This window comes from Cetorhinus maximus, chromosome 14 (genome assembly GCF_964194155.1).
Source record: "Cetorhinus maximus chromosome 14, sCetMax3.hap1.1, whole genome shotgun sequence".
Classification (NCBI taxonomy): domain Eukaryota; kingdom Metazoa; phylum Chordata; class Chondrichthyes; order Lamniformes; family Cetorhinidae; genus Cetorhinus; species Cetorhinus maximus.
Genome location: NC_135892.1, coordinates 44,781,258 through 44,798,667, shown reverse-complemented (window position 1 = coordinate 44,798,667; position 17,410 = coordinate 44,781,258). Strand labels below are relative to the sequence as shown.

General features: G+C 48.1%; 1 protein-coding gene across 3 annotated transcripts in view; it reads right to left on the bottom strand.

Moving 5' to 3' along the window:
• Positions 1-9,553, bottom strand: part of tfb1m (transcription factor B1, mitochondrial) — a 58,548-nt gene extending 48,995 nt beyond the window's left edge. The window contains exon 1 of one of the 3 annotated variants that reach the window (XM_078556857.1): positions 9,508-9,553. The gene's annotated coding sequence lies outside the window, so the exon portion shown is untranslated. Of the gene's footprint in view, positions 1-8,826; positions 8,935-9,340; positions 9,456-9,507 lie in introns of those variants that run through there. The other 2 variants (XM_078556858.1, XM_078556859.1) reach the window with 2 other exon arrangements.
• Positions 9,554-17,410: the final 7,857 nt, after the last annotated feature.

The window sequence follows — 17,410 nt, the reverse complement described above, 5'->3', positions numbered from 1 at the left end:
ATATTTTGTCGCCTGGATCCGACTTCTGTATGCTGCCGCAGAGTGCCTGGTTAAGGTTAACGGATCCCTGACGGCGCCCCTTCACTTTGGTAGAGGAATGCGTCAGGGCTGCCCCCTGTCTGGCCAATTGTATTCTGTGTGGAGCCTTTCCTGCACCTCTTGTGAGGAGGTTGTCGGGATTGGTTCTGTGTGAACCGGACATCGGGGTGGTCCTCTAGGCTTATGCCGATGACGTGCTCCTCATGTTCACCGACTCGGCTGACCTGCGGAGGATGCATGAGTGCCAGGAGGTCTACTCCGCCGCTTCCTCTGCCAGGATCAACTGGGACAAGTGTTATGGACTCCTGGTCTGCCAATGGCAGATGGATCCCCTACCCAAGGAGCTCAGGCCTTTCACCTGGAGCAGGACCAGCTTCCTCTACCTGGGGGTCCACCTCTGCCCTGCTGAGGAATTCTGGCCGGCGAACTGGCAGGAGCTGGAGGCCAAAGTCACTACTCACCTGCGGCGCTGGACAGGACTGCTCCGAGTGCTGTCTTACTGGGGTAGAGTGCTTGTCATAAAGCAGCTGATTGCCGCCATGTTGTGGTACCGGCTGGTCACTTTGACCTCTCCCCCAGATTTTGTCACGAAAATCCAGACAATGCTCATTGAATTCTTCTGGGACAAAGGGATGCACTAGATCACTGCTGAGGTTCTGAGTCTCCCGCTTAATGAGGGCAGTTAGGCGCTGCTGTGCCCATGCACCCAAGTGGCGACTTTCCGCCTTCAGCGATACCTTTACGTTAAACGTCCTCCTGGATAGCATGCCTTGGCAATATATTTCTTCCGCCAGGTGCTCGGCCTGAATTATGACATGCAGCTCCTGTTTGTAGACCTGAGAGGCCTTCGTGGCTCCTCGCAGGCGTTGTGCTTCTTTTACCAGGACCTGATCAAAGTCTGGAACATGGTCGCCTCACGACGCAGCTCTCCACCATCAGGAATAGCAGCTATTATCAGAGAGCCGCTGCTCAGGAATCCGCACCTCCGCCCTTTTCAGTGGCTGGCAGACCAGAATCTGGGACATGCTGGGTGGCGGAGGAGTGGGCTGGATGCTTCCACAGGAGTTGGTGCATTGCATGTCGTTGGACATCCGGCTCACGGCCAATGACATCCATAACCTTAGGATGGCCAAGCTCGGCCCCGACATCATTCTGGAGCTTGAGTTGGCGCAGGTCCATGGTCGTCTTCTGTCCGAGCATACCCCTGCTCGGATGGGATTCCACATTGGCCCCAAGTCCTCCCTCAGGAGCCAGAGCCCCGCAACCTGAGTCCACTCGCGGAAATGCCCTCCGTGCCCTTTAGCACGACGCGGAGGGAATTCCTGTATGGGCTGCTGCTGCTGCACACCCTTCACCTCTTTGCCCTCACCTGCCGCCCGGACATTCCTTGGCATGCTTTGTTGCTGTCCGGCAGCGGAGGTCCCTGGAGGAGGGCCTTCTACAGGGGTATCCTCCCCCTTTCCATCAGGGACCTGAGGTGGAGGGTTTTGCATGCAGCAGTCCCATACAACCATAGGATGTGTTGGTTCGCGGACTCCCAAGGCGCCTGTTTTTCTTGCAGCCTTGTGGAGTCTGTGGACCACGCATATGTAAGCTGTTGTAGGCTGCACCCACTTTTTAGTTATTTGAAAAACCTTTCACTTTTGTTTTGCTTGCACTTCAGTTCCACGCTCCTGATCTACGGGCACCCAGTGCGGAGGGGGCAGGGAGGGAAGAGGACCTCGTCGTGAACCTGCTCCTGGGCCTGATCAAGTTAGCTTTCAACAGGTCTAGGCAACGGACAGTCGAGGGGGTCACTTGGTCCGACTGTCTGCCCCTCTTCCGCAGCTACATTTGCGTCGGGTGTCCCTGGAGAGGGAGCACACGGTGTCTGCCGGCACCATCAAGGCCTTCCGTGCTCAGTGGGCACTGCGGGGACTGGGGCGCTTTATTGACCCCTTCAATCACATTCTGGTTTAGTGTTTGTAAGTATCCTTTAAATTTTGTCTTTTGTTTTTGCAGTTTCCCTTTAAGGGGCTGTCTTTTACTTTTTCCCTGATTTTGTTAATTTAGTTTAATTGTTTTGTAACAAAAGAGTTAAAACACTGACATCTACCCAGCAATGTGGAAAATTCCCCGGGTATGTCCTGTACACCAAAAACAGGACAAAGCCAACCCAGCCAATTACCACCCCATCAGTCTACTCTCGATCATCAGTAGTGATGGAAGGGGTCATCAACAGAGCTATCAAGCGGTATTTGTTTAGCAATAGCCTGCTCACTGATGCTCAGCTTGGGTTTCACCAGGGTCACTCAGTTCCTGACCTCATTACAGTCTTGGTTTATAAACATGAACAAAAGAGCTGAACTCCAGAGGTGAGGTGAGAGTAACTGCCCTTAACATCAAGGTAGAATTTGACCAATTGTGGCATGAAGGAGCCCTAGCAAAACTGGAGTCAATGGGAATCGGGAAGAACTCTCCACTGGTTGGAGTCATATATAGCACAAAGGAAGATGGTTGTGGTTGTTGGACGTCAATCATTACAGTTCCAGGACCTCACAGCAGGAGCTCCTCAGGGTAGTGTCCTAGGCCCAACCATCTTCAGCTGCTTCATCAATGACCTTCCTTCCATCATAAGGTCACAAGTGGGGATGTTTGGAGATGATTGCAGAATGTTCAGCACCATTTGCGACTCCTCGGATACTGAAGCAGTTCATGTCCAAATGCAGCAAGACCTGGACAATATCCACGCTTGGGCTGACAAGTGGCTAGTAATATTTGTGCCACACAAATGCTATGCAGTGACCATCTCCAACAAGATAGAATATAACCATCGCCCCTTGACGTTCAATGGCATTACCTTCACTGAATTTCCCCACTGTCAACATCTTGGGTGTTACCATTGGCCAGATATCGCATTAGACTGGCCATAGGGTCATAGAGGTCTACAGCACAGAAAAAGGCCCTTCGGCCCATCGAGTCTGCGCCGGTCAAACAAGTACCTAACTATTCTATTCCCATTTTCCAGCACTCGGCCCATAGCCTTGTATGCCATGGCATCGCAACTGCACATCCAAATACTTCTTAAATGTTATGAGGGTTTCTGCCTCTACCACCCTTTCAGGCAATGAGTTCCAGATTCCCACCACCCTCTGGATGAAAAAATTCTTCCTCACATCCCCTCTAAACCTCCTGCCCCTTACCTTAAATCTATGTCCCCTGGTTATTGATCCCTCCACCAAGGGGAAAAGTTCTTTCCTGTCTACCCTATCTCTGTCCCTCATAGTTTTATACACCCCAATTATGTCCCCCCTCAAACTCCTCTGCTCCGGGGAACATAACCCCAGTCTATCCAATCTCTCCTCATAACTAAAACTCTCTAGTCCAGGCAACATCCTGGTAAATCTCTTCTGCACTCTCTCTAGTGCAATCACATCCTTCCTATAATGTGGATTCCAGAACTGCACGCAATACTCTAGCTGTGGCCTAACCAGCGTTTTATACAGTTCCAGCATAACCTCCCTGCCTCGGCTAATAAAGGCAAGTATCCCATATGCTTTCTTAACCACCTTATCTACCTGTCCCGCTACCTTAAGGGACCAGTGGACATGCACACCAAGGTCCCTCTGATCCTCGGTACTTCCCAGTGTCTTACCATTCATCGTGTATTCCCGTGCCTTGTTTGTACTGCCCAAGTGCATCACCTCACACTTATCTGGATTAAATTCCATTTGCCACTGATCAGCCCATCTCACCAGCCCGTCTATATCCTCCTGTAATCTAACCATATAAATACAAGAGCAAGTCAGAGGCTAGGAAACTTGTGGAAAGTAACTCACCTCCTGACTCCCCAAAACGTGTCCACCATCTACAAAGCACAAGTCGGGAGTGTGATGGAATACTCTCCACTTGCCTGGGTGAGTGCAGCCCCAACAACACTCAAGAAGCTTGACACCATCTAGGACAAAGCAGCCCCTTTGATTGGCACCCCTTCCCCAAACATTCACTGCCTCCACCACCGACGAACAGCAGCAGCAGTGTGTACCATCTACAACATGCACTGCAGGAACTTGCCAATGCTCCTAAGAAAGCACCTTCCAAATCCATGACCGCTACCACGTAGAAGGAGAAGGGCAGCACACACATGGGAACACCATCACCTGGAAGCTCCCCTCTAAGCTACTCACCATCCTGATTTGGAAATATATCACCGTTCCTTCATTGTTGCTGGGTCAAAATCCTCGTCCTCATTACCTACCAGTGCCTATACCATGGGACTGCAGCGGTTCAGGGAGGCAGCTCGCCACCACCTTCTCATGATCAAATGGGATGGGCAATAAATGCTGGCCTAGCCGGCCACACCCGTAAATGAATTTTTAAAAGTTCAAGGCAAAAATCGACAGATTTCTGGAGACTAATGATATCAAGGAATACGGAGCTGCAATTTGAGATGTGAAAGGGAAAGCGGCGTTGAGGTGGATGATCAGCCATGATCTAATTGAATGATGGAGCAGGTTCGATAGGCTGAATGGCCTACTACTGTTCCTACGTTCCTTAAAAAAAGTTACAAGAAAATCACTGTGATGCATGGTAACAGGGATCAGGCAACGTTATTTGATCCACTGGACAACCAATTACTTCTACAAGGAACAGTCAAACAGAAATTATATATTACCAAAAATAGCAAAAGTGTGAAGTTGTGCTTTTATATTAAAGCCCTGATTTCTGCACAATCTCAAGGAACTGTCAATATTCCAAATCCTTAAATCCAGGCTATAGGAAAGAAAGTCTGCTGTCAGTTGTAGACTGTACTGTAAAATGCATTTCAGTAGTTTCCATATATTTCCAAGTGGATATAGCCTCACATTAGAAGGCTGGCCACTCCCAGGACAAACTGGCAGCCTGGGGATGCATTTACACTACAAGTTGTTCCTCTGGGAAAAGTGATTTCAATTTCTCACCAACTTCAAACTTCTGATGTAAACACAGAATCGGGGCCCAAAGTGGTGAGAATCTCACTTCAGGATCAAGTCTCTCATTGTTTGGGTATGACATCACATGGAGTGTTGTCACTAGAGTATCAAAATTTGATTTTTAAAATCCTCTTTACCTCAATGTAAATGTTTATACTGCAGGGGTCACTTACTTCCCTCCACACTTTCTAAGCATTTATGTTTGTTACTGCTGGATAAGGGTTCCACGCACACATGTATCCAAGCATTAGCAGATCTCACGCTTAAACAGGACATTTAATGTTCAGACAAGGGCCATGCAATGTAAGTAGAGTTCTGCCTGCCTGAAACCCTAAATACAGTTACTACTCTCAAGTGTACACATTGCAGTGTAAATAATGGAGACCAGAAAAAACTTGTGTGGAATTTATAATATGCAGGTGATCCTTTGAAGTTGAATAGAAACGCTGTTAGGACAGCCAGCATAGTTAAAGAGGGAGGTTTTATGGAGTGTCTCAGAGGAGAGATGAAGGCCTTTAAGGAGGGAATTGCAGAACTTAATGCCTGGCAGCTGAAGTCCCTCGAATGTGGGGAGAAGGAAGTAGAGAATACATAAGAGGTCAATCTGGATAAATGCAGAATTCTCAGAGCGTTGTAGGGCTGGAGGAGACTACTGAGATAAGGAGGTTCAAGGTCATGAAGGGATTTGAACATGTGGATGATAATTTTAAAAGAGACATAGATGCACTATTAGTCAGTGAGTACCAACAAGCATTGGGCTGATGCAGGATTTGGGCAGTAGGGCTTTCGTTGAGCTTAAGTTAATGGAGGATGGAAGGTTGGAAGCCGGCCAGGAAAGCACTGGAAATAACAAAAACAAAAAATCAACAAAAGTGAGATTGGGACTGATACGGGCAATATTACAGAGGTGATCCTTGTGGTGGAATAATTTGATTCAGAAGCTCAGCTGAGAGTCAAAGGTTGCAAACAACCTGGTTCAGCCTGAGACAGTGGTCAGGGAAAAGGGAATGAAACCATTGGCTAAAAAATAGGTGGGGCCAAAGAGAATGGCTTCCTAAAATTTAATTGTTGGAAATTTCAGCTCTCCAGGACTGGATGTCAGACAAGAAGTCTGACGATAGACAGGCAGTGGATGGGTCAAGTGAAGCAATGGTGAGGTAAAGCTGAATATTGTCAGTTTATATGAGAAGCCTGACATCGTATCTTCAAATGTTGACACCAAGATACAGCATGCGGATGCAAAATAGCAAGGGAGCATGTATAGGCCCTTGGCAGATCCCAGAAATAACGGTTGCTGGGACAGGAAAATAAGCTGGAAATAAGGACAATTTCTCCTTAAACTCGTCTCACTTCCTCCAAATAAAAGGTGTGGCTATGGGTACCCGCATGGGCCCCAGTTATGCCTGTCTCTTTATGGAGAATGTGGAACATTCCTTGTTCCAGTCCTACTCAGGCCTCCTCCCACAACTCTTTCTCTGGTACATCGATGATTACTTCGGTGCCGCTTCGTGCTCTCGTCTGGACCTGGAAAAATGTATTAATTTTGCTTCCAATTTCCACCCCTCCATCATTTTCACATGGTCCATCACTGACACTTCCCTTCCCTTCCTTGACCTCTCTGTCTCAATTTCTGGTGATAGACTCCACCAATATTCATTACAAGCCTACCAACTCCCACAGCTACCTCGGCTACAGCTCCTCACATCCTGCTTCCTGTAAGGACTCCATCCCATTCTCTCAATTCCTTCACCTCCGTCGCATCTGTTCGGATGATGCCACTTTCCAAAACAGTTCCTCTGACATGTCTTCCTTCTTCCTTAACTGAGGCTTTCCACCCATGGTGGATGACAGGGCCCTCAACCATGTGCGCCCCATCTCCCGCGCATCTGCCCTCACACCTTGCTCTCTCTCCCAGAACCATGATAGAGTCCCCCTTGTCCTCACTTATCACCCCACCAGTCTCTGCATTCAAAGGGTCATCCTCCGCCATTTCCAGCATGATGCCACCACCAAACACATCTTCCCTTCACACCCCATCCCCCACCCCGTCGGCATTCCATAGGGATCGTTCCCTCCGGGACACCCTGGTCCACTCCTCATCACCCCCTACACCTCAACCCCCTCCCACGGCACCTTCCCATGCAACCGCAGAAGGTGCAACACCTGCCCCTTTACTTCCCTCCTCCTTAGCGTCCAAGGGCCCAAACACTCCTTTCAAGTGAAGCGGCACTTCACTTGCACTTCCCTCAATTTAGTCTACTGCATTCGCTGGTCCCAATGCAGTTTCCTCTACATTGGAGACACCAAATGCAGACTGGGTGACCGCTTTGCAGAACACCTTCGGTCTGTCCGCAAGAAAGACCCAAACCTCCCTGTTGCTTGCCATTTCAACACTCCACCCTGCTCTCATGCCCACATGTCCGTCCTTGGCCTGCTGCAATGTTTCAGTGAAGCTCAACGCAAACTGGAGGAACAGCACCTCATCTTCCGATTCGGCAATTTACAGCCTTCTGGACTTAACATTAAGTTCAACAACTTCAGATCATGAACTCGCTCCTCCATCCCCACCCCCTTTCCGATCCCCCTTTTTCCAATAATTTATAATTTTTAAAATATATTTTTTAAATATATTTTTCTTTTCTCACCTATTTCTATTATTTTAAAATTTATTTCCATCCATTGTGTTATCTCCAACTTTTAGCCCATTTCGATCCCTTCCCCCCACCCCACCCCCACTAGGGCTATCTGTCACTTGCTCGTCCTGCTTTCTACCCTTAATGTCCCCATTAGCACATTTCTTAGCTAATATCACCACCGTCAACACTCCCTTGTCCTTTTGTCTGTGACATCTTTGGCAATCTCTTCTTTGCCTCCACCTATCACTGGCCCTCTATCCAGCTCTACCTGTCCCACCCCCCTCAGCCAGCTTATATTTCATCTCATTGCTATTTTTCCTTAGTTCTGATGAAGAGTCATACGGACTCGAAATATTAGCCATATTCCTCTCTGCAGATACTGTCAGACCTGCTGAGTTTTTCCAGCTATTTTTGTTTTTGTTTCAGGAAAATAAGCTGTTGTATGAGCAGTTTACCAGTTCAGTGATACAAATTTTTCAAATGTGCAGAAATAAAATCACTGATTACAGTGAAGCTCTGAGTATTAAATTCTCTAGATCAATTTCAGACTTCAATAGGGGCAGAGAGTACAAGACCAAGGGGGTTATGTTGAACTTGTATCAGATACTAGTTCGGCCTCAGCTGGAGTATTGCGTCCAATTCTGGGCAGCATACTTTGGGAAAGATGTGAAGGTTTTGGAGAGAGAGTGCAGAAGAGATTTGCAGGAATGGTTGCAGGGCTGAGGAATTTCAGTTGTGAAGATGGATTGGAGAAGTTGGGACTATTTTCCTTGGGAGGACAGAGGTAAAAGGAGACATAATAGAAGTATTCAAAATCGTGAAGAGTCTGGGCAGAGTAGATAGGGAGAAAATGTTCCCACTCATGAAAAGAGATTTAAATTGGCAAAAGAGCAAAGCGACAAGAGGAAAATCTTTTTCACACTGCAAGTGGTAAGGTCAGGAATACGCTGCCTGAGAATGTGGTGGAGGCAGGTTCAATCGAGGCATTCCAAAGGGATTTAGACTGTTATCTGAAAAGGAAGAATGTGCAGAGTTACAGGGAGAAGGCAGGGGGTGGGGGAGGGGGTAATGGCAACAGGGGAATTGCTCATTCGGAGAGCCGGCGGAGACACAACGGGCCGAATGGCCTCATTTGCTGCACTATTCCTGTGACTCTGTAATGATAATAATTAATAAATCCAGAATGTAGATTCACTAACCCCATGCTCCCATGGGCTAAACACTGTAAATGCAATCCTTCATCTTTGGGATAATCGAGTTTGCCGAATAACTGATAAGTAATGTTCCAGATTAGAGACAGGCCAGGGACCAGTCAGGGCCACTCACTCGGGCACAGGAGACAGGCCAGGGACCAGTCAGGGCCACTCACTCGGGCACAGGAGACAGGCCAGGGACCAGTCAGGGCCACTCACTCGGGCACAGGAGACAGGCCAGGGACCAGTCAGGGCCACTCACTCGGGCACAGGAGACAGGCCAGGGACCAGTCAGGGCCACTCACTCGGGCACAGGAGACAGGCCAGGGACCAGTCAGGGCCACTCACTCGGGCACAGGAGACAGGCCAGGGACCAGTCAGGGCCACTCACTCGGGCACAGGAGACAGGCCAGGGACCAGTCAGGGCCACTCACTCGGGCACAGGAGACAGGCCAGGGACCAGTCAGGGCCACTCACTCGGGCACAGGAGACAGGCCAGGGACCAGTCAGGGCCACTCACTCGGGCACAGGAAGCACCTCCGCCTGTTCCAAACTAAAACCTACAAAAGCCAAGTAGAAACTTCAGCGAGAGAGCCATGCCACTTCCACAAACTGAGCAGAAACGGAGATTAAACCAGCCCCCCGATCAATCACCAAGTCTGGTCTCAATAACCCACAGCACCTTACCCGCTAGCACTGCCGCTCGTCCGCTGATTGATAAGGCTACTGACCAATCATAACGGAGAGGTTGCGCGAGAACCCCACCGAAACAGACAAATCACAGCTGGGAAACTGTACTGGAAAAGACCAATCATAGTGGGGCTCTGTACCAGAACAGACCAATCATAGCGAGGAGGCCGCGCCAGAACAGACCAATCACAATGGCCACTCACGCTAATGGGCAAGTGCCCGGTCCGGGGATCTTGCAGCTGCGCAGTGGCTCCCCGCTGGGACCATCGAGCAGATGTTCAGGGATTTGAAGTGTTGGGTATTGCTGCCATTTGATGTTTTTTTGTTCCGCCGACTTCTTATTCGGAGCACATTGACATACGTTTCCTTCAACTTCCCTGTTTGTAGCCTTTATTCATATGTTAGTCTGATAGTGAGTGTGAAGATTATATTAAACCGTGGAATGTTAGTTAAATCTGCTGATGGTTGCTCTCCGCAACTGAGGGTAGTGAGTGAACGGAATAATATCTATGCCCTAGAAAGGGTGCAGAGAAACGTCGCAGTGATAGACTTCGGCCCATAACTTCCGTTCCGGGGGGCTGGGGTGAGCGTCGTACCCCGGAATCACCCCAGAAGATGCGCTGTCCCCCCACCCCCAAAGTCCCCACTCAAGAACTGCACAGGAATCACCCGGGAAGTTCAAACTTCCGATGGGTAATTACCTTGCACTGGGAATCATCCCAGACTCTGATTTTAATCAGAGGCCTCGAATGCTCCCTACTCTGTTAGCAGAATGGTTACCTGAGAAAAGTTAGAATTAAAACCAGTTCAAAATCCTGGGCATAGTACTGACAAGCAGCACTCCCACTCCCCACTGGACACCTGACTACAACCCATTCGCTGCCAGAGGAGGTGGTGGAAGCAGGTACGATAGTGGTGTTTAAGAGGTAGCTTGACAAATACATGAATAGGATGGGAATAGAGGGATATGGACCCCGGAAGTGCAAAATGTTTTAGTTGACGGGCAATATAATCGGTGCAGGTTTGGAGGGCCGAAGGGCCTGTTCCTGTGCTGCACTTTTCTTTGTTCTTTGTTCATTCTCCCATACCCTAATACGCCCTTGACCACACCCCGATTCCTCCCAAACCTTGATACTCTCGCAACCCCTCCACACGCCCACAAACTATCCTGCGCCCTTCCAATTACGCTCCCAACCCCCTGACTACTCTAGACCCCTTTGACTACCCTCCCAACACCCTGACAACTCCTCCACTCCCCAACTACCCTCCTAACCACCTCGACTACACCCCCATCACACCGACTACCCCCACCTCCCGACTACACACCCAACTAATCCCCACTGCTCTGACTACCCCCCCGACTACCCATACAACCCCCCCGCCCCGCAAACCTCCAACCCTCCCGACTACCACCCAACCCCACCGACTACCCTCCCAACTATACCCCACATCCCTGACTGCCCTCCTGACTTCCAACTGACCACTGGATCACCCCCTCTAATTGACCACCAGTTCCCCCCACCCCCCTGAGTGACCAACTGATCTCCCCGACTGACCATATGACACCCCCCGAGCTATCCTACACCCTGCTACTGACCACCTGACCCCGCCAATCTATTCTATCCCCTCCAACTGTCCAACTGACTCCCCTGACCCATCTACTGCCTTGACTAACCACCTTCCCCGACCCACCACCCCGCCCCCCCCCACAACCCCCTCCCCCACAACCCCCTCCCCCACCACCCACCATTCTACTAATTTACCTTACACAGTTATCTTCTCCCTGACTTCTCAAAGTGTCTGAGACCTTTAAACTTGTCTGCTTTATGGCAGCTAGTGCCATAAAAAAGGAGGCATTGTTCCTTTTGTCCGACTCTGCTGCCCTAAACCGAAGCTTTGAAAACCCATGGTACTGCATTATTCTCAAGAGGCCCGAGTCAGAAGATTGAGTGAGAAATGTGCAGCTCCATTCCAGTGTAAGCGAAAAGGAATGGAGTGGCAATCGACTGTGATTTTTTAAAATTCATCAGGATGTGAGCGTCGCTGGCTAGACCAGCCTTTATTGCTCATCCCTAATTGCCCTTGAGAAGGTGGTGGTGAGCTGCCTTCTTGAATCGCTGCAGTGCATGTGGTGTAGGTACACCCACAGTGCTGTTAGGGAGGAGTCCCAGGATTTTGAAGGAACGGCAATATATTTCCAAGCAAGGATGGTGAATGGCTTGGAGGGGTACTTCCAGGTTGTGGTGTTCCCATGTATCTGATGCCCTTGTCCTTCTAGATGGTAGCAGTTGTGGGTTCAGAAGGTGCTGCCTAAGGAGCCTTAGTGAGTTCCTGCAGTGCATGCTGTGGATGGTACAGAGTGCTGCCACTGTTCATCGGTGGGGAAGGAAGTGAATGTTTGTGGAAGGGGTGCAATCAAGTGGGTTGCTTTGTCCTGGATGGTGTCAAGCTTCTTGAGTGTTGTTGGAGCTGCACTCATCCAGGCAAGTGGAGAGTACTGCATCACACTCCTGACTTGTGCCTTGTAGATGGTGGACAGGCTTTGGGGAGTCAGAAGGCGAGTCACTTGCTGCAGGATTCCTAGGCTCTGATCTGCTCCTGTAGTCATAGTAGTTATATTCCTAGACCAATTCAGTTTCTGGTCAATGGTAAGCTCCCAGGATGTTGATAGAGAGGATTCAGTAATGGTAATGCCATTGAATGTCAAGAGGCGATGGTTAGATTCTCTCTTGTTGGAAATGTTCATAGCCTGGCACTTGTGTGGTGCGAATGTTATTTGCCACTTGTCAGCTCGAGCCTGGATATTGTCCAGGTCTTGCTGCATTTGGACATGGGCTGAATCAGTATCTGAGGAGTTGCGAATGGTGCTGAACATTGTGCAATCATCAGCGAACATCCCCACTTCTGAACTTATGGTGGAAGGAAGGTCATTGATGAAGCAGCTGAAGATGGTTGGGCCTAGGACATTACCCTGAGGAACTCCTGCAGTGATGTCCTGGAACTGAGATGATTGACCTCCAACAACCACAACCATCTTCCTTTGTGCTAGATATGACTCCAACCAGTGGAGAGTTTTCCCCCTGATTCCCATTGACTCCAGTTTTGCTCGGGCGCCTTCATGCACTCAGTCAAATGCTGCCTTGATGTCAAGGGCAGTCACTCTCACCTCACTCCTCGGAAGTTCTGGCCCTTAAACTCATGACCATCTGAGAAGGTACCTTATAAAAGCAGATAAATAACTAAGAGGAATTGGAAAAACATCATGAGCACCATCTCAGGCTAACAACAAGATAAGGATACAAAATAGTAAAAATGTTACACAACTATCTGGAAGGATCTGAGTTGTCAAGTAATGCGGGCAAAATCTATTGAGTCATTCCACAACAACTTGCATCCCTAAAGTACTTTACCGGGGAAGCAGTGGCATAATGGTAATTGACTGGACTAGCAATCCAGAGTCCCAGGTGGAATTTGAATTCAATTAATAGATCTAGAATTAAAAAGCTAGACTCAGTAATGATGACCAAGAAACCATTGTCAATTGTCGTAAAAACGCATCTGTTTCATGAATGCCCTTTAGGGGAGGAAATCTCCCATCCTTACCTGGACATATGACTCCAGATCTACAGCACTGTGTGATGGACTCTTAAATCCCCTCTGAAATGGCCCAGTAAGCCACTCAGTTGTATCAAACCACTACAGAAAAGTCAAAAAGGAAACCAGACATACCACCTGACATCAACATAGGCATCAGAAACAACAATGGCACACCCAGTCCTGTTGACCCCTTAACGGCCTCCTTACTAACTTCAAAAGCTTGTGCCAAATTTGGGAGAGCTATCCCAGAGATTAGTCAAGCAACAGCCTGACATAGTCATACGCATGGCACCACACCTTACAGACAATGTCCCAGACACCACCATCACTATCCCTGGATATATCCTGCCTCACCAATAGGACAGACTCACCAGAAGTGTGAGGAGGACCCTCAGAATCCTCAACATTGACTCTGGACCCGTCAAACATCGGCAAGGAAACCTTGTGCTCATTACCATCTACCACCACCCCCTTAGCTGATGAATCAGTGCTCCTCCATGATGAACACCACTTGGAAGAAGCAAGTCAATCACACTGAGGATGGCAAGAGCACAGAATGTACTCCAAGTGGGTGACTTCAATGTCCATCACCAAGAGTGGCTCGGTAGCACCACTACTGAGCTGGCCAAATCCTAAAAGGCATAGCTGCAAGACTGGGTCTGCAGCAGTTGGTGAGGGAATCAACAAAAGAGAAAACCTACTTGAACTCGTTCTCACCAATCTACCTGCTGCAGAAGCATCGGTCCCTGACAGTATTGATAGGAGTGACCACCTTGTGAGACAAAGTCCTGGGTCACATAGGGGATAGCCTCCATTGTGTTGTATGGCACTACCAAACATGCTAAATGAGATAGATTTCAAACGAATCTAGCAACTCAAAACTGGGCATCCATGAGGTGCTGTGGAGCATCAGCAACAGAATTATATCCAACCACAATCCTCATTGTAGTCAACCACAAAACCTAATGGCCTGGCATACTCCCTACTTTACCATTAGTATCAAGCCGGGGGGGATCCACCCTGGTTCATTGAACACTGCAGGATGGCATGCCAGGAGCAGCACCAGGCATAGCTAAAAATGAGGTGTCGACCTGGTGAAGCTCCAACACAGGATTATTTGCATGCCAAATAGTGGAAGCAGCATGCGATAGTCAAAGCTAAGCAACCAACAGATCAGATCTAAGCTCTCCAGTCCTGCCACACCCAGCCATGAAAGGTGGTGGACCATTAAATAACTGGAAGTGGAGGATCCACAAATATCCCCATCCTCCATAATGGGGGAACCCAGCACATCAGTGCTGCATTTGCATCCATCATCAGTGTCACAGATGTCAGTCTTTTGCCAATTGAATTCATACCATGTAATGTCAAGAAAAAGCTGAAGGCATCGGATACTGCAAAGGCTATGGGCCCTGACAACATTATGTCAAGAAAACTTGTGCTGCTGTACTAGCTGCACCCCTACTCGAGCTATTCCAGTACAGCTATGATAGTGGTATCTACCTGGCAATGAGGAAAATTGCTTGGTATGTCCTATCCACAAAATGCAGGACAAATCCAACCCAACCAATTATCGCCCCATCAGAGTACTCTTGATCACCAGCGAATTGATGGAAGGTGTCGTTGACAGTGTTATAAAAAGCACTTACTCAGCAATAACCTGCTCACTGGTGCTAAGTTTGGGTTCCGCCAGTGCCACTCAGCACCTGACCTCATTACAGCCTTGGTCAAAACATGGATAAAAGAGCTGAACTCAAGAGGTGAGGTGAAAGTGACTGCCATTGACATCAAAGTAGCATTTGACCGCATGTGGCATCAAGGAGCTCTAGCAAAACTGGAGTTAATGGGAATCAGAGAGAAAACTCTCCACTGGTTGGAGTCATGCCTAGCACAAAGGAAGATGGTTGTGGTTGTTGGAGATCAATCATGTCCATCATCACATGACATTGCTGCAAGAGTTCCTCAGGGTAGTGTCCTAGGCCCAACCATCTTCAGCTTCTTCATCACTGACCTTCCCCTCCATCATAAGGTCAGAAGTGGGGATGTTCACTGATGATTGCACAATGTTCAGCACCATTCAAGACTCCCCAGATATTGAAGCAGTCTTTGTCCATATGCAGCAAGGCTTAGACAACATTGAGACTTGGGCTGATAAGTGGCACGTGACATTCACGCCACACAAGTGCCAGGTAATGGCCACCTCCAACAAGTGAGAATCTAATAATCTCCCCTTGACATTCAGTGGCATCACTGAATCCCTCACTGTCAACATCCTGGAGGCTACCATTGACCAGAAGCATAACTGGACCAGTCATATAAATATTGTGACTACAGGCCGGGAATTTTGTGGCGAGTAACTCTCCAAAGCCTGTCCACCATTTACAAGGCACATGTCAGGAATATGATTAAATATTCTCCACTTGCCTGGATTAGCACAGCTTCAATAACACTCAATAAACTCATCATATTCAGGACAAAGCAGCCCATTTGATTGGCAGCCCATCCACCATCTTAAACATTCACTCTCTCACCACCGAAGCACAGTGGCAGCAGTATGTACCATCAACAAGATGCATTGCGGCAACTCACTAAGGCTCCTTCAAAAGCATCTTCCGGACCTGTGACCTCTACCACCTAGAAAGACAAGGGCAGCAGATGCATGGGAACACCAGCACCTACATCTTCGCCTCCAAGCCATGCACCATCCTGAATTGGCACTATTCTGCCATTCCTTCACTGTCCCTTCCTAACAACACTGTGGGTGTACCTGCACCACATGGACTACGGCAGTTCAAGAAGGTGGCTCACCACCAACTTTTCAAGGAAAATTTGGAATGGACAACAAATGCTGGCCTAGCAATTGATGCCCACAGTCTGTGAAAGAATTTTTCAAATTAACATAGTAAACTATCCCATGGCATTTCACAAAGGCATAAGGAAATATTGCAAATGATGATCAAAAGCTTGGTCAATATGTGAGTTTTGAAAAGGTCCTGAAAGGAGGAAAGGGAGGTGAACTGTTTAGAATTCCAGGGTGTGAGATATGGATGGGAGCTGAAGGAATGGCTCCCAATGGTGGGACATTTGGGATCTCCCATTGAAGCTGGTTCACAAAAGAAGAAAGGAGAGTTCCTGGGGATTGTAGGCTTGAGGATGTTACAGAGACAGGAAGGCGAGATCATGGAGTGAATCAAGCTGAAAAATTACTTTTTTCAATTTGAGGCGTAGGAGGACTAAGTCAAGGTCGATCAGCCAAAGACATGGTTGATGGTGAGTGCCGTGGTGCAGATAGGGTATAGGTGGCAAAGCTCAGGAGACATTGAAGTTTATAATGGGTGAAGGATTGGAATGGATGTCTGTAGGAGACAAAGACTTAGGTAGGTATTTTTGGGAGCAGGTGGGCTGAATGTGGACAGTGACAGATGATGTCACAATCAGCAATCTTGATGATAATGGGATAAGGATACAAACTCAGGTCAGGGTCATGTAATTCGCAAACAGTCTGGTTCAGTGCACCAGTGGCCAGGAAGGAGGAAAGAGCCGGTGGCAAAAGTACAGAGTTTGGCAGGGCTAAAGATGATGGTTTTAAGTCCAAATGTTTAACTGGAGGAAATTGGGATACTTAAGATTAAATGCCAGACTAGCATCTGATAGCACAGAAATAATGGAAGGATCAAGAAAGGTAGTGGAGGAGCAGAGCTTCACTGTACATGTAGAAGCTCATCCCATGTCTGTAGATGATGTCAGCAAGAGGCAGCATGTAGATGAGAGAGATGAGAGAGCAGAGGATGGATCTTGGAGAACTCCCAAGATAACTGCTGGGGTATGAAGAGAAGCCAAGAGATGCTCAAACTGTAATCAGTTAAGTTTTTATTCATTCATGGAATGTGACTTTGCTGGCTGGCCAGCATTTATTGCCTATCCCTAGTTGCCCTTGAGAAATTGGCGGTGAGCTGTCTTCTTGAACCACTGCAGTCCATGTGGTGTAAGTACACCTACAGCGCTGTTAGGAAGGGAGTTCCAGGATTTTTACCCAGATCGGGCTATTTTAGATTTAGTATTATGTAATGAGAAAGGGCTAATTAATAACCTTGCTTTAAAAGAGCCTTTAGGAAATAGTGACCACAGTATGATAGAATTTTACATTAAGTTGAAAGTGATATAGTTTATCCTGAAACTAGGGTTTTAAATCTAAACAAAGGAAACTATGAAGGTATGAGGGGTAAGTTGGCAATGATGGATTGGGAAAACACATTAAAAGATTTGATGGTAGACAGGCAATGGCTAGTAAAGAAGTATTACA